An 18,675-nucleotide genomic window follows, 5' to 3' on the forward strand; every position below is an offset into this window, starting at 1 on the left:
ACCATGGCAACAGGAGCCCTAACAATGGACTCCTGTCTGCCATTACGTAAGCTGATTAGGCCCCGCCCAGAGGCGGAGCCTGATCGGCTTGCTGTCAGTGAACAACTGACAGTTCCAATACATTGCACTACATAGGTAGTGCAATGTATTAGAACATCAAACAAATAGTTGGACATTCAAGTCCCCTAGTGGGACTAAAGAAAAGTGTAAAAAAAAGTGTAAAAAAAGTAAAAATAAAAGTTGGAAAACATACAATAAAAGTTTCAAATAATAACACAAAACACAATCGCCCTTTTTCCCTTATAAGTCATTTATTATTGAAAAAAATAATAAAGCCATACATATTTGGTATCGCTGCGACCGTAACGACCTGAACTATAAAATTATTATGTTATTTATCCAGCGCAGTGAACGCCGTAAAAAAAAACCTCAAAAACACTGCCATAATTACTGTTTTTTTGGTCACTGTCTTCCAAAAATTGAAATAAAAAGTGATCAAAAAGTCGCATGTATCCAAAAATGGTACCGATAAAATCTATACCTCACCTCGCAAAAAAAAACAAGCCCTCACACAGCTCCATCGATGAGAAAATGGAAAAGTTATGGCTCTCACAACTTGGCGACAGAAAAAATACATTCTCTTTCCAAAAGTAATTTTATTGTGCAAAAAGTTATAAAAAAGTTCTATAAATTTGGTATCGCCGGAATCGTACTGACCCGCAGAATAAAGGTAACATGTAGTTTATAACGTACGGTGAACGGTGTATATAAAAAAAAAAGTGGCACAAGCTAGGCATGACATTTGACACTGAATTGGCATATCTAGGGAAACTATTTAATTTGTACCTTCCGCAGCGCAATCATTTATGGAAAAGATACGTGGGGTGAAAATGCTCACTACACCTCTTAATAAATGCCTTGAGGGGTGCAGTTTCCAAAATGGGGTCACTTCTCAGGGGTTTCTTTTATTATTTCACATCAAAGCCTCTGCAATTGTGAACCAATACTTTATAAGTCGCCAAATTAGGCCTCAATTTTACATGGTACTCTTTCACTCCTGAGCCCTGTCGAATGTCCAGGCAAAAGATTAGGGCCACATGTAGGGTGATTCTAAAACAGGGAAACACCGCATAATAATTGAGAGCTGTCTTGTTATGGTGGCACAAGCTGGGCACCACATATTGGCGTATCTAAGGAAAAATTCCCATTTTCATTCTCCCACATCGTGTGCACACGAATTTCTGCAAAACACCTGTGGGGTTAACATGCTCACTACACCCCTAGGTGAATACCTTGAGGGTGTTGTTTCCAAAATGGGGTCACTTCTGGGGGGGATCCACTGTTTTGGTCCCACATGGACTTTGCAAATGCAACATAGCGACCAGAAACCAAATGCAGCAAAATCTGTACACCAAAAGCAAATGGCGCTCCTTCCCTTCTGAGCCCTGCCGTGTGCCCAAACAGCATTTTACGACCACGTGTGGGGTATTGCCGTACTCCAGAGAAGTTGCTTTACAAGCGTTGGGGTTCTTTTTTTCCTTTATTTGTTGAGAAAATTAAAAATTTGGAGCTAAAGCTACGTCTTATTGAAGAAAAAGGATTTTTTTTATTTTCACTGCCCAATTCTAATAAAATCTATGAAACACCTGTGGGGGCAAAATGCTCACTACACCCCTAGATGGATTCCTCAAGGGGTGTAGTTTTCTCAATGGAGTCACTTTTTTGGTGTTTTCACTGTTTTGGTCCCTCAGGGGCTTTGCAAATGCGACATGGCCGCCGCAAACCATTCCTGCTAAATTTGAGCTCCAAAAGCCAAATGGCGCTCTTTCCCTTCTAAGCTCCGCCGTGTGTCCAAACATCCGTTTATTACCACATGTGAGGTATTGTTTTACTCGGGAGAAATTGCTTTACAAATGTTGTGGTGCTTTTTCTCCTTTAGTCCTCGTGGAAATTAGAAAAAATTAGCTAAACCTACATAATCTTTGAAAGAATGACGATTTTTATTTTCACGGCCTACTTCCAATAATTTCTGCAAAAAACCTGCGGGGTCAAAATGCTCACTATACCCCTAGATAATTTCCTCAAGGGGTGTAGTTTCCAAAATGGGGTCACTTTTGGTGGATTTCCACTGTTTTGGCACCGAAAGAGCCCTTGAAACCTGACATGGAGCCTAAAATATTTTCTAATAAAAAGGAGGCCCAAAATCCACTGGGTGCTCCTTTGCTTCTGAGGCCGGTGCTTCAGTCCATTACCACACTAGGGCCACATGTGGGATATTTCTAAAAACTGCAGAATCTGGGCAATAAATATTGAGTTGCGTTTCTCTGGTAAAAACTTCTGTGTTACAAAAAAAATAGAATAAAAATGAATTTCTGCAAAAAAAAATGAAATTTGAAAATTTCACCTCTACGTTGCTTTAATTCCTGTGAAACGTTTAAAGGGTTAAGAAACTTTCTAAATGCTGTTTTGAATACTTTGAGGGGTGAAGATTTTAAAATGGGGTGACTTTTTGGCGGTTTCTAATATATAAGGCCCTAAAAGCCGCTTCACAACTGAACTGGCCCCTGTAAAAATAGCCTTTTGAAATTTTCTTGAAAATGTGAGAAATTGCTGCTAAAGTTCTAAGCCTTGTGATGTCATAGAACAATAAAAGGATGTTCAAAAAACGATGCCAATCTAAAGTAGACATATGGGGGATGTTAATTAGCAACAATTTTGTGTGGTATAACTGCCTGTCTTACAAGCAGATACATTTACATTTAGAAAAATGCAAATTTTTGCAATTTTTCACCAAATTTTGGTGTTTTTCACTGGTAAATATTGAATTTATCGACCACATTTTTCCACTATCATAAAGTCCAATGTGTCACGAGAAAACAATCTCAGAATCACTTTGATAGGTAAAAGCGTTCCGGAGTTATTACCACATAAAGTGAAATATGTCAGATTTGAAAAAATGGGTCTGGTCCTGAAGGCCAAAATGAGCTTGGTCCTGAAGGGGTTAAAGCTAAAGTTAACATTTTTCTTCTTATTCCAGTCCCCTCCAGTCTATTTTCTCCATCTTAATACTCGATCTTTGAATCCTTCCCATTATTGATGTTACTTTTTTTTCCCTACCTTTCGACTCTCCCGCCGCCTCGTCAAGACCTTAACAATCATGTTTTATTGTTTATCGGCTTCTCTCTTTTTAAATATGTACAAGTTGACACATTGCCTAATCCTTGTCCCCTGAGGGTTTCTCCTACCCTATGACCCCTTGTCAATTGTTGCAACCCCAGACTCTATTGTATTGTAGGAAACTTGTTCATGAATGAATAATTAGTATAGAGAAATAAGTAGGCACCACTCTTAAGTGTAATGCTTAAGTGGAAAACCATAAATCAGGGAGTATCCAAATGAATGCTTGAAACACATTAGAACAAGGAAAGAGAAAGCGTACATCCACAAGAGATAGGCACTCAAATTCAGAATAATTTCATATACAAATGTAGCTTTAGTCAAGAAAAAGGACATTAAACGTTCATACATTAAAAATATATCATATAAAATATTAGAACATATCACAAAGAGTTCACCAAAATTAGGCAGCCCCCCACAGAAAGGTGATATGTCCACAAAATATGTGGAGGGATGTATAACACTCCCCAGAAATAAAATGAGCACAGTAAGGGTATGTGCACACACACTAATTACGTCCGTAAATGACGGACGTATTTCGGCCGCAAGTAGTGGACCGAACACAGTGCAGGGAGCCGGGCTCCTAGCATCATACTTATGTACGATGCTAGGAGTCCCTGCCTCGCTGCAGGACAACTGTCCCGTGCTGAAAACATGATTACAGTATGGGACAGTTGTCCTGCAGCGAGGCAGGGACTCCTAGCATCGTACATAACTATGATGCTAGGAGCCCGGCTCCCTGCACTGTGTTCGGTCCGGGACTTGCGGCTGAAATACGTCCGTCAATTACGGACGTAATTAGTGTGTGTGCACATACCCTAAATGTGAACCAAATATGAGCAAAATAAATCTGACCGAAATAAAGGCTATAAAGAATAAACAAATAAAAGTAATGCACGCCTCGAAACACATCGCACTTCGAATCGTGTTTTGCTTCTTGCTATTTATTCATCTTTTATATCCTAGATTTCGGTCAGACTGATTTTGCTCATATTTGGTTCACATTTACTATGCTAATTTTTTTTCTAGGCAGTGTTTTTATTATATCCTTCCACATATTTTGTGGACATACCACTATTCTGTGTGGGGGGATGAGCCCACCTTATTTTGGCAGACTTTTTGTGATATGATCTTTTAAGCGTTTTTAATGTATGGTTGTTTTTCTTGAATAAAGTTACATTTGTATATGAAATTATTCTGAGGTTGCGTGTCCATTTTTTTTCTCTTTCTTTGTTCTCATGAATAATTAAACAAATGTAAAGTGTTCTACTAATAAACAGGAGGAGGTCCACAGATTTTAAACTATATATAAGTATAGTAGACATAACAAGATTTGTTAATAATGCAATTGTACTTTAATGTGATGGGGCTACACTAAGTTTGTACTAACCAGATGTTTTTGTTTTTACCCCAAGGAAAATATTAATTATATTTCTTAGTCTACATAAATATATGATGTTTTGTTTTTTCAGGAAAAGTTGTACTTGTACTATTTGCATTTTGAGTTAAATTTAAGTTTGCACACTATTTATATTACCAATAAAATAGTGGAACAGTAAATTGACCAAATAGAAAAATTTGCAAATTTATTGTACAGTACAAGTTGTTATGGCTAAAACACTATTGTAATAAAACATATATGCATAGATTGTAAAGTATGCCTAGTAAACATTATTAATGTGAAGTATGTGTTTTTTTTTTGCTTGTTTCCATAAGGCTACTTTCACACGGCAGTGTTTTGGGCAGCATTATACATCAGTATTATTATTGTAACCCAAAACCAGGAGTGGGTCCAAAACATGGAAGAGGTGCGAATATCCCCATTATACTTTTTCTGTCAGGGTTTCACTCCTAGTTTTGGCTTCCAAATACTGAAGCAAAATACTGCCGTGTGAAAGAGGCCTAAGGCAGGACCACCCAACCTGGGGTGCCCGCAACCCAGAGGGTGCAAGATGGAATTTCAGGGGGTGCGACAAATTTGGATTGATTTTACCGTTTACAGTTTTTTCAGAATAAATTAGAATCAATTTATATCAGCAGAAGTTAAAAGCTAATTTTTTTTTAAGTTCAATTTGTTAATCTGCAATATTGTATGTGGTTCAAAATTTAGGAATCAGACATCTTCAAATGTGATATTACTTTTGTAGGGTGGTGCAAACATTAATCAAACATTTCCTAGGGGTATTTGGCATAGAAAAGGTTAGGAATTACTGCCATAAGGGATTTAATTTACAAATTGACATTTTGTAGAGACTCCTACGCACTCAACTCAGATAATAGTATATCTTTATTTATTGGAAAGTGAAGCACTGTATTTATGGAAGAGTATAGGGATTTCTTATGATTAATGCTTAAGGGTAAGGCCACACGGTGCGGTCACGGTGCGTTTATGTTGCGTTTTTAAAGGGAACCTGTCACCAGCATTTCACCTATTAAACCAGCAATACTTGGTGGAAGTGGGTGAAAAATCATTTCTATATAACCTATAATTGTCTTCTTAGTCGGCTCTGTAGCTTCAGTATTCAGTTTTTTAGTGTTCCCACATCGTATGCTAATGAGCAGAAAAGAGTCAAATCTTTGTTTGAAAAGAGTCAAATCTTCGTTTGAAAAGAGTCAAATCTTCATTTGAAAAGAGTAAAATCTTCATTCCTCAAGTCTTTCCGAGTTCACCCCGCCTCCTTACTTTTGATTGACAGCTCCTCGCCACACAAAATCCTGAGCTTGCGCATTAATGTCCTATTCTGGTATGTGCGTACAACGGGACACCGGATTATTACGATAAAAGGCGCGAAATGTTTGCAGACCGTTATTTACAGTCAGAGGAGGAGTTTAGGAGAGGGGATAACGGCAATGAACTTTTAATCGCAGCGGCCAGTGAGGGATAAGTAAAGTTCAATAGGTGAAATGCTGGTGACAGGTTCCCTTTAAACCGCAGCATGTCATTTTTCAATAGAAGTCAATGGTGAAATGTTTGTTATGGACAGACTGCTGCTATTATATTACAATGTGTTTTTAGTGCAGTTAACTGCATCTTCATAATGTCCGACCGTGAAAATTACGCCTCGAAAAACGCCTAAAAAAACGGAAGCTGAATACCTACAAACATCTTCCCATTGAAATCAATGGGAAAAACAGCATTTAGTTCATATAGGGCGTCTTTTTACACCGCTGTTTTAAAAAACGGAGCGTAAAAAGAAGTAGCATGTCACTTCTTGAGGCGCTTTTGGAGCTGATTTTCCATTGAACACTATGAAAAACGCCTCAAAAGAAGCCTCAAAAGAAGCTCCAAATTCATTTTCAGCTTCAAAAACGCCTGAAAATCAGGAGCTGTTTTCCTTTGAAAACAGCTCCGTATTTTCAGCCATTTTTGAGTTTGCGTGTCAACATACCCTTAAGCCTTATTCAGACGAACGGGACATGTCGTATGGACCTATATTTGTCTATGGGGCCGTGCAGACATGTGCGTGATTTTTACTCAGCGTGAGTCTGCTGAAAAAAAGCCACGACATGTCCGTTCTTTGGGCATTTTTTCGCGTATCACGCACCCATTGAAGTCAATGGGTGCGTCAAAACCATGCATGTCACACGGAAGCACTTCCGTGCGAACAGCGTGATTCGCGCAACAGCTGTCAAAAGGATGAATGAAAACAGAAAAGCACCACGGCACGGTGAACGCCGTAAAAAAAAAAAATGTAAACGGCAGAATCTCTATTTTTTGGTCACCTAATCTCCCACAAAAAATGAAATAAAAAGTGATCAAACCGTCGCATGCCCACCAAAATTGTATTATTAAAAACTACAGCTTATCCCGCAAAAATAAGCCCTCATACCACTTAATCGACAGAAAAATAAAAAAGTTACGGCTCTTGGAATTTGGCAACACAAAATAAATTTTCTTTTTTAAACTTAGGTTTTTACTTGTAAAAGTAGTAAAATATAGAAAAAACTATATATATCTGGTATCGCCGTAGTCGTATTGACCCATAGAATAAAGTTAACATGTTGTTTTAATTGCACAGTGAATTCCGTAAAAAACCATGGATGAATCGCAGTTTTTTTCATTTTCTACCCCACAAATAATTTTTTTCCCGTCTCCTAGTACACTATATGGCAAAATAAATAATTCTATGAAAAACTACAACTCATCCCGCAAAAATCAAGCCCTTATAGTACTATATCGATGGAAAAATAAAGATGTTATGGCTTTTGGAAGGTGGGGAGGAAAAAACGAAAATTAAAATCTGAAAAAGGGCTGCGGCGGGAAGGGGTTAAAACTGGCATCTCATAGAAGTCAATGGATTCGTTTTTACCGGCTGTTTTTTATGAATCAATCCTTGTAACGGCCAGTAAAAACTGATCCTGGCCGAGGATTCCCTGCATACAGCGCTACTTTGAGTGCTGAGCCCGGAGAAGCCCTTGACATTACTATCCATATACGGACAATTATGTCGGGTTATCAACTGTGGAGTCTCCGGCCAGAGCATCGCGAGATCTCTGACCAGGGACTCCTGTCTCTCTCTGACCCCCCCCCCCCCCGTAGATAGCGGCACCCCCCTCCAGATAGCGCCGCTGTAGCTCCTTGAAGGAGCGGAATCCCCGGCCGACGCTCTGGTCAGGGGATTCCGCTACTGGAGAAGCCCCTGGCGCTACTGTCTATATATGGACAGTGACGTCAGTGGCTACCTCTGGAATCTCCTGCCAGAGCAGAATCCGACTGCACTATTTATTCTGTCAACACAACGGAACCCTGTCACAACGGAGACCAACGGAAACCATTACAATTACCATTACCATTGCGATCAACGGTGAGGGAAACGGAAGCTAAGGTTTCCGTTTGCCTTTCCATTGAAGGGTAACCTGATGGAAACCTCCGACGGCACCCCTCAACGGAAGGGCAACGCTGATGTGATCAGGCCCTTAGTGCTCAACAACCTGCAATACATACATTAAACCCTATACATTTGGACCACATTCACACCAGTCTATTTTGGTCAGTATTTTCCATCAGTATTTGTAAGCCAAAACCAGGAGTTGGCCCAAAATATGAATGAAGTCCAAATCTTTCCTTTCTACTTTTTCTCTGTTTATGTTACACTCCTGGTTTTAAAATACAGATGCAAAATACTGACCAGAATACTGCCATGTGAATGAAGCCATAGAGTTAGGGATGTTATATTTTAAAATTAAAGCTATAAAAAAAACACTTTTTTTTTTAATGACTTCTGTTATTTTTAAGACCCTCACTGTTGAAGTTACTTGTGTGAAAAGAATTCCTGTTGAGACAAGCGGAAGACATTGTGCACTGAAGCAATTAGTGTGGCGACCACAATGCAATGTGTAATGAAGCAAACTGCATGAGAAGTGGAACCCTGTCTCTCCTTATGAAACAAACACATTGCTTCGGCCACTTTGTTTTGCTCAGGGGAGATTTGGTTCTTTTTGTTGCCGGAAACATATAAAGTACACATGGTAAACAACTATTTCTATTGTGTACACAACATAAAAGCGTGCAATGTGTCTACAGAAAGCAATAAAAACTACTGAAGACGTCAATTAAGAAACCATTACAGTTCAGTCTCTATCCATTGATCTATAAGCAAAGGAACTGATAGACTGAATAGATAATCAGCTCATAGATTATTATTCTAAATAATGCCTGTAGGAAACTATAGATACTGTAGGTGTTATCAGTTAAGGACTTTTACATGATAATTTAATATTTGCTCCTCTATGCTAGATTTCAACAAAGGAAGCGTCCAGTCAAAATAAAACTAAAATATTCAGAATCAGAAAATAAAACAGGGCACATTTTATTTACGTCTAGGAGCCAGCTCAAAAGATTAGCCTACAACGACACACTGTAGCACCCGACCCATACAACCCTGTGGAGGAGCACATCACGTACATTGAAGCGTAAAATGTCCAGGAAACACAATGTAAATGGGGATGTGGGCGTCTAGTCTTACCAGCAGGTTGAGGTTTTGCCCTCTAAGGCCCCATGCACATGACCGTAGAATTTGTCTGTAACTGCAGACCGTAATTAGGCTCCGCAATTACGGACCAAATCACTTCTATTGACAACGGACACCTTCCCGTATATTTGCGGGAAGGTGTCTTGGCCGTAGAAAGCCTGCGCAAAAGATAGGACATGTCCTATCTTTTGTTTTTTTACGTACCATTCTCCCATACTTTATATGGGAGCACGGGCCGAAAATGAGGATGGCTGTCCGCGGCCGCCCGTGCCCATAATCGCGGACCATGATTACGGGCACGGCCGTGTGCATGAGGCCTTAGTCACCACTTGGTACTTATAGTAGTCAGAAGTGCCCTTCTCCACTTCACCAGTAGTCACAGAAACACCCCTACCGTGTCAGAAGTCAATCCAGCCCCCCCATTCAATAGTGATGACATCAAGGCCAATACCCCCCATCCCTCAGCTTTCCCCATGTTGAAGATCTGGGTCTGCACCCGCTGGAAGAGGTGGCGCTTGATACACCCGGCCTGGTGGTCAGTGGCATTTTTTTTCCTAACGTAGCATGCTTTGGGTATGTTGTTTTTTGTCAGACACTATTCCTATAGGCTCCTCCATAGGACTTTAAAAATGCCAGAAAAAAGGATATACAAAATGACAGGACATGAAAAACGGCAGAAATAAATGCATGTTACATCTTAATAAGGCCAGGATCACACACACAGTCTTGACGCTGCTTTTTAAGCCGTTTTTTGAGCCAAACACAGGAGTGGACACAAAAGATTGGAGCCGCATCAGTCTTTCTTTATACCTGTCCTTCGCTTTGGATCCACTTCTGCCATTGGCTAAAAAAACGAATCCAAAATTTGGACCAAAAACGGCATCAAAACTGTGTGTGTGCTCCGGGCCTAATGCTATCATTTTTAGAAGTGTTTTTTATGAAGTTTAATTTGACAGAAAAATTCTGTGTGTGAAGGAGGCCTAAGGGTATATTCACACGCAGTGTTTAAAAGTGTATCTCGGGGCATAAAACTCCTCGAAAAAACGCTAGTGAAATGCCTACAATCAGCTTCCCATTGAAATTAATAGAAAACTGGCATTTAGCTCAGATGGGGCTTTTTTTTAAAGCGCGGTTTTAAAAAACGGCACGTAAAAAGACGCTGTGTAAAAGGGAGCATGTCACTTCTTAAACCGTTTTTGGAGCGGTTTGTAATTTTGAGCAGTTTTTAATTGTGTGTGTGAACATACCCTAAGGGAAGGGCCTGGCAGACCGTTAACCTCTTCAACAACATCATACCGATCACAGACCCATTGTCCTGCTAAATAGGCAGCAGAATACAGGCCAGACTCAAGACAGCCTGCTGGGAACCCACAAGGAATGGGATTTTTCCAGAGACTCCCCTATGAAACCCAATGGCAAAGGCAGTGATTCCAATAATGATATTAGTAAACTGCTATATAGACAGTCAGGCTGGTTCTAAACAATACCTTTTTTGCCGTGATTTTTTTCAAAATCGTGGTAAAGTGACGCAGTTCTGTAGCGGTTTTGCGTAAATAGCGGCTAAAAAAAACATGTTTTGATTGCAACGTGTGAACACAGCCATAAAAATCTGAGAACTGCACTCATAATAGTATTGAGCTACACCTCGCTGTATACCACCTAAGAATACATGAAAAAACATGGAAATGGAGAGGAGGTAAGGAGGTGTAGCGTTAAACACAATCTAACATTTATTAAAAGGGTTGTCCGGTTTCAACAAAGTAATGTTATTTATTCTATAATAAGAAGTTTTAAAATGTACTTTCTGTATTAATTCCTCCCAGTTTTCAAGATCTCTGCTTGTTCTTATTTACTAGAAACATTCATTGTTTACTTCCAGTGGATACAATTCTGTCCTGGTCATGTGATGGACACACAGGTGCACGGCTCGTTACAAGACATCTGATAGACATACGGCTTTTACACGGGCCAATGATCGGGCAAATAAGCGTTCATATAAACGCTCGTTCCCGATCATTACCCTGCGATGAACGAGCAAACGCCGATCATATGGTTTATGCAGCAGAAAATATTATCGTTATTGACAGCACATCTTCCTGTGTAAACAGGGAGGCGCGTTGCCAACATGATGGTCATGCGTGGGGATGAGCGATCATGGCAACGAGTGATTTTCCCTATATATAGCATCTTGTGAAAGGAGCGAACGAGCGGTCTCGCTGATCGGCGCTCGTTTACACGGCCCACGTCAGAGAACTCATACCATAAGGCTATATTCACACGGAGTATTTTGGGGGAGGAATATCTGCCTCAAAATTCCGTTTGGAACTTTGAGGCAGATATTCCTCTCCCTGCACGCCGATTTTCGCGCAGTTTTTCGCCCGCGGCCATTGAGCGCCGCGGGCATAAAACAGCGCGAAATACGCTTTCTCTGCCTCCCATTGAAGTCAATGGGAGGTCAGAGGCGGAAGCGCCCGAAGACAGGGCATGTCGCTTCTTTTTCCCGCGAGGCAGTTTTACTGCTCGCGGGAAAAAGACGCCGACGCCTCCCATTGAAATCAATGCGAGGCGTTCTCGGGCCGTTTTTGCCGAGTTTTGCGACGCGGTTTCCGCGTCAAAAAACTCGGCAAAATACTCCGTGTGAACATAGACTAACAATCCCAGAACCTGTGTCCATCACATGACCATGGACAGAATTTTATCCACTGTAAGTAAGCAACGTTCCAACTAAATAACAACAAGCAGAGATCTTGAAAACTGTGATGAATTAATACAAAATATATATTGGAAAATTATCTAACTTTTAATTATACAAAAAAAATAACATTCATTTTCTGAAATCGGACTAGCCATTGCATATATTTTCTGATTTCTACTGCGTGAGACACCGAGATACAGGCCCCTTCCGTAGCTTTCTAAAGTAGAATGATAAAGCAAGAAAGTGCGCTATTGCACACATTATAAAAAACGCCCCCTAGCGTCAGGGACCCTGTACAGCCGGCGCTGGTGTGGTGGTTGTCACGGGCTACCCCTGTATGAGGCTGGCTGGTGATAAACCCGCTCCATTCCAGAACAGTCTTGGAATCCCCCATGACTTTATCCGGAGCAGGAGGCTGCTCTCGTCAGAGGAAGGACTCTTCGCCCCCATAGTCCCCTGGGAGCAGCGCTCTACGTCCTTCCCTCCACACTGGAGCTTACAGGCGAAACTTTACCACCAATCAGTACAGAGATAGACGCGAAGTTGCTGTGAGTGACCGCACTTGTAACCAATCAGCAGCCTGGTAAGCCCATTCCTTCACGCGTGTGCGGCTCTAGCTCGGGTTTGTTATGCTTTCCAGCGGTGGGGACAGTAAGGTAAGTAACGAACAACTGGCAGGACAATGACCGAATCCGTAATATAGATAACAAGATCCGTATTGTACATGACAAGATCCGTATTACAGGTAACAAGTGGTTACATACAGGTGAGGAGACAGGACGTGCACCCGTGCATGACCAACCCAGGCTCACTACTTCTCTACTCCTGTTTACCCTCAACTTTACTGGTGCTGTACAGGAGTACTTACACATGTATACGATAATACCCATGTATACAGTACTAGCCGTATATACTGGAGTAGCCTTCTACTGTAATAGCCATATATACTAGAGTAGCCTTCTACTGTAATAGCCATGTATACTGGAGTAGTCTTGTACTGTAATAGCCATGTATACTGGAGTAGCCTTCTACTGTAATATCCATATATACTGGAGTAGCCTTCTACTGTAATAGCCATGTATACTGGAGTAGCCTTGTACTGTAATAGCCATGTATACTGGAGTAGTCTTGTACTGTAATAGCCATGTATACTGGAGTAGCCTTCTACTGTAATAGCCATGTATACTGGAGTAGCCTTGTACTGTAATAGCCATGTATACTGGAGTAGCCTTGTACTGTAATAGCCATGTATACCGGAGTAGCCTTGTACTGTAATAGCCATGTATACTGGAGTAGCCTTCTACTGTAATAGCCATGTATACCGGAGTAGCCTTGTACTGTAATAGCCATATATACTGGAGTAGCCTTGTACTGTAATAGCCATGTATACTGGAGTAGCCTTCTACTGTAATAGCCATATATACTGGAGTAGCCTTGTGCTGTAATAGCCATGTATACTGGAGTAGCCTTGTGCTGTAATAGCCATATATACTGGAGTAGCCTTCTACTGTAATAGCCATATATACTGGAGTAGCCTTGTACAATCATAGCCATGTATACTGGAGTAGCCTTGTGCTGTAATAGCCATGTATACTGGAGTAACCTTCTACTGTAATAGCCATATATACTGGAGTAGCCTTGTACAATCATAGCCATGTATACTGGAGTAGCCTTGTGCTGTAATAGCCATATATACTGGAGGAGCCTTGTGCTGTAATAGCCATATATACAGTAATAGCATGTATACTGGAGTAGCCGTATATACTGGAGTAGCCTTCTACTGTAATATCCATGTATACTGGAGTAGCCTTGTACTGTTATAGTCATGTATACTGGAGGAGCCGTATATACTGGAGTAGCCTTGTGCTGTAATAGCCATGTATACTGGAGTAGCCTTGTGCTGTAATAGCCATATATACTGGAGTAGCCTTGTACTGTAATAGCCATGTATACTGGAGTAGCCTTGTACTGTAATAGCCATGTATACTGGAGTAGCCTTCTACTGTAATAGCCATATATACTGGAGTAGCCTTGTACTGTAATAGCCATGTATACTGGAGTAGCCTTGTACTGTATTAGCCATGTATACTGGAGTAGCCTTGTACTGTAATAGCCATGTATACTGGAGTAGCCTTCTACTGTAATAGCCATATATACTGGAGTAGCCTTGTACTGTAATAGCCATGTATACTGGAGGAGCCTTCTACTGTAATAGCCATATATACTGGAGTAGCCTTCTACTGTAATAGCCATATATACTGGAGTAGCCTTGTGCTGTAATAGCCATATATATATATAGTAATAGCATGTATACTGGAGTAGCCGTATATACTGGAGTAGCCTTCTACTGTAATAGCCATGTATACTGGAGTAGCCGTATATACTGGAGTAGCCTTGTACTGTAATAGCCATGTATACTGGAGTAGCCTTCTACTGTAATAGCCATGTATACTGGAGTAGCCTTGTACTGTAATAGCCATGTATACTGGAGTAGCCTTGTACTGTAATAGCCATGTATACTGGAGTAGCCTTCTACTGTAATAGCCATATATACTGGAGTAGCCTTCTACTGTAATAGCCATATATACTGGAGTAGCCTTGTGCTGTAATAGCCATATATATATAGTAATAGCATGTATACTGGAGTAGCCGTATATACTGGAGTAGCCTTCTACTGTAATAGCCATGTATACTGGAGTAGCCGTATATACTGGAGTAGCCTTCTACTGTAATAGCCGTGTATACTGGAGTAGCCTTGTACTGTAATAGCCATGTATACTGGAGTAGCCTTGTACTGTAATAGCCATGTGTACTGGAGTAGCCTTGTACTGTAATAGCCATGTATACTGGAGTAGCCTTGTGCTGTAATAGCCATGTATACTAGAGTAGCCTTGTACTGTAATAGCCATGTATACTGGAGTAGCCTTGTGCTGTATTAGCCATGTATACTGGAGTAGCCTTGTGCTGTATTAGCCATGTATACTGGAGTAGCCTTGTGCTGTAATAGCCATGTATACTGGAGTAGCCTTGTGCTGTAATAGCCATATATACTGGAGTAGCCTTCTACTGTAATAGCCATATATACTGGAGTAGCCTTGTACAATCATAGCCATGTATACTGGAGTAGCCTTGTGCTGTAATAGCCATGTATACTGGAGTAACCTTCTACTGTAATAGCCATATATACTGGAGTAGCCTTGTACAATCATAGCCATGTATACTGGAGTAGCCTTGTGCTGTAATAGCCATATATACTGGAGGAGCCTTGTGCTGTAATAGCCATATATACAGTAATAGCATGTATACTGGAGTAGCCGTATATACTGGAGTAGCCTTCTACTGTAATATCCATGTATACTGGAGTAGCCTTGTGTTGTAATAGCCATATATACTGGAGTAGCTTTGTGCTGTAATAGCCATGTATACTGGAGTAGCCTTGTACTGTAATAGCCATGTATACTGGAGTAGCCTTGTGTTGTAATAGCCATATATACTGGAGTAGCTTTGTGCTGTAATAGCCATGTATACTGGAGTAGCCTTGTACTGTAATAGCCATGTATACTGGAGGAGCCGTATATACTGGAGTAGCCTTGTGCTGTAATAGCCATGTATACTGGAGTAGCCTTGTGCTGTAATAGCCATATATACTGGAGTAGCCTTGTACTGTAATAGCCATGTATACTGGAGTAGCCTTGTACTGTAATAGCCATGTATACTGGAGGAGCCTTGTACTGTAATAGCCATGTATACTGGAGTAGCCTTGTACTGTAATAGCCATGTATACTGGAGTAACCTTATACTGTAATAGCCATATATACTGGAGTAACCTTATACTGTAATAGCCATGTATACTGGAGTAGCCTTGTACTGTAATAGCCATGTATACTGGAGTAACCTTGTACTGTAATAGCCATGTATACTGGAGTAACCTTATACTGTAATAGCCATGTATACTGGAGGAGCCTTGTACTGTAATAGCCATATATACTGGAGTAGCCTTGTACTGTAATAGCCATGTATACTGGAGGAGCCGTATATACTGGAGTAGCCTTGTGCTGTAATAGCCATGTATACTGGAGTAGCCTTGTACTGTAATAGCCATGTATACTGGAGGAGCCTTGTACTGTAATAGCCATATATACTGGAGTAGCCTTGTGCTGTAATAGCCATATATACTGGAGTAGCCTTGTGCTGTAATAGCCATATATACTGGCGTAGCCTTGTGCTGTAATAGCCATGTATACTGGAGTAGCCTTCTACTGTAATAGCCATATATACTGGAGTAGCCTTCTACTGTAATAGCCATATATACTGGAGTAGCCTTGTACTGTAATAGCCATGTATACTGGAGTAGCCTTGTACTGTAATAGCCATGTATACTGGAGTAGCCTTGTACTGTAATAGCCATGTATACTGGAGTAGCCTTGTACTGTAATAGCCATGTATACTGGAGTAGCCTTGTACTGTAATAGCCATGTATACTGGAGTAGCCTTGTGCTGTAATAGCCATGTATACTGGAGTAACCTTGTACTGTAATAGCCATATATACAGTAATAGCCATGTATACTGGAGTAGCCTTGTACTGTAATAGCCATGTATACTGGAGTAGCCTTGTACTGTAATAGCCATGTATACTGGAGTAGCCTTGTACTGTAATAGCCATGTATACTGGAGTAGCCTTGTACTGTAATAGCCATGTATACTGGAGTAGCCTTGTACTGTCATAGCCATATATACTGTACATATAGTAATAGCCATGTATACTGGAGTAGCCTTGTACTATAAGGCTGGGTTCACACACACTATTTACGAACGTAATTCTGGCGTTTTAGCCCCGAATTACGTCCGAAAAAGCGTCTCCTGAAAACAGCACCGTAATTTCAGCCGAAACAGACGCTGCGTGTGAACATACGAGAAAACCGCTCCGTAATTTCAGCCGTAATGGCATGTGCAGGCGTCTTTCGCTGCGTCCATTACGGACGTAATTGGAGCTGTTTTTCCATGGAGTCAATGTAAACGGCTCCATTTACGTATGAGGAAGTGACAGGCACTTCTTTGACGCGGGCGTCTTTTTTACGCGCCGCCTTTTGACAGCGGCGCATAAGAAAAATGACCGTCGGCACAGAACATCGTAAGACCCATTCAAATGAATGGGCAGATGTTTGCCGACGCTTTTGAGCCGCATTTTTGGACGTAATTCGGGGCTAAAACGCCAGAATTACGTCCGTAAATAGTTTGTGTGAACCCAGCCTAATAGCCATGTATACTGGAGTAGCCTTGTACTGTAATAGCCATGTATACTGGAGTAGCCTTCTACTGTAATAGCCATGTATACTGGAGTAGCCTTGTACTGTAATAGCCATGTATACTGGAGTAGCCTTTTACTGTAATAGCCATGTATACTGGAGTAGCCTTGTGCTGTAATAGCCATATATACAGTAATAGCCATGTATACTGGAGTAGCCTTGTGCTGTAATAGCCATATATACAGTAATAGCCATGTATACTGGAGTAGCCTTGTGCTGTAATAGCCATATATACAGTAATAGCCATGTATACTGGAGTAGCCTTGTACTGTAATAGCCATGTATACTGGAGGAACCTTGTACTGTAATAGCCATATATACTGGAGTAGCCTTGTGCTGTAAAAGCCATATATACAGTAATAGCCATGTATACTGGAGTAGCCTTGTGCTGTAATAGCCATATATACAGTAATAGCCATGTATACTGGAGTAGCCTTGTGCTGTAATACCCATGTATACAGGAGTAGCCTTGTGCTGTAATAGCCATATATACAGTAATAGCCATGTATACTGGAGTAGCCTTGTGCTGTAATAGCCATATATACAGTAATAGCCATGTATACTGGAGTAGCCTTGTACTGTAATAGCCATGTATACTGGAGTAGCCTTGTACTGTAATAGCCATGTATACTGGAGTAGCCTTCTACTGTAATATCCATATATACTGGAGTAGCCTTGTACTGTAATAGCCATGTATACCGGAGTAGCCTTGTACTGTAATAGCCATGTATACTGGAGTAGCCTTCTACTGTAATATCCATATATACTAGAGGAGCCTTGTACTGTAAGGGTATGTTCACACACTGTGAGCAAAAACGTCTGAAAACACGGAGCTGTTTTCAAGGGAAAAGAGCTCCTGATTTTCAGACGTGTTTCGCTGCGTTTTTCGCTGCTTTTTTTCACGGCCGAAATCTTCCCAAGAAGTGTCCTGCACTTCTTTTTCACAGCCGTTTTTTTACGTGTAAAAAAACACAGCGAAAAACGCTCCGTCGGAACAGAATGGCGTTTCCCCATTGAAATCAATGGGCAGATGTTTGGAGGCGGTATGCTTCCGATTCTTTTGGCCGTTTTTCGGGCGTTTAAGGCCCAAAAAACGGCTGAAAATAGGCCGTGTGAACATGTGAACCTACCCTAAGGGTATGTTACAGCTATTACGTGTGAAAATAGGCCGTGTGAACATACCCTAAGGGTATGTTCACATGGCAACGCCAAATACGTCTGAAATTACGGAGCTGTTTTTAGGCGAAAACAGCTCCTGAATTTCAGACGTTTTTACAAGTGCACGCGTTTTTCGCAGCGTCCATTACGGACGTAATTGGAGCTGTTTTTCAATGGAGTCAATGAAAAACGACTCTAATTACGTCCCAAGAAGTGACATGCACTACTTTGACGCGGGCGTCTTTTTGCGCGCCGTCTTTTGACAGCGATGCGTAAAAATACACCTTGTCTGCACAGAACATCGTAAAACCCATTGAAATCAATGGGCAGATGTTTGCAGACGTATTGGAGCCGTATTTTCAGGCG

The 18,675-nt window shown here is 41.0% G+C and overlaps 1 protein-coding gene across 5 annotated transcripts in view; it reads left to right on the top strand.

Annotated features, from left to right (window-relative positions):
- Window positions 1-12,222: 12,222 nt before the first annotated feature.
- Window positions 12,223-18,675, top strand: part of LRRK2 (leucine rich repeat kinase 2) — a 165,379-nt gene continuing 158,926 nt past the window's right edge. For 2 of the 5 annotated variants that reach the window (XM_075857252.1, XM_075857257.1), the window contains exon 1: window positions 12,456-12,610. The gene's annotated coding sequence lies outside the window, so the exon portion shown is untranslated. The other 3 variants (XM_075857254.1, XM_075857256.1, XM_075857255.1) reach the window with 3 other exon arrangements.

Source organism: Rhinoderma darwinii, chromosome 3 (assembly GCF_050947455.1).
Source record: "Rhinoderma darwinii isolate aRhiDar2 chromosome 3, aRhiDar2.hap1, whole genome shotgun sequence".
Lineage (NCBI taxonomy): Eukaryota > Metazoa > Chordata > Amphibia > Anura > Rhinodermatidae > Rhinoderma > Rhinoderma darwinii.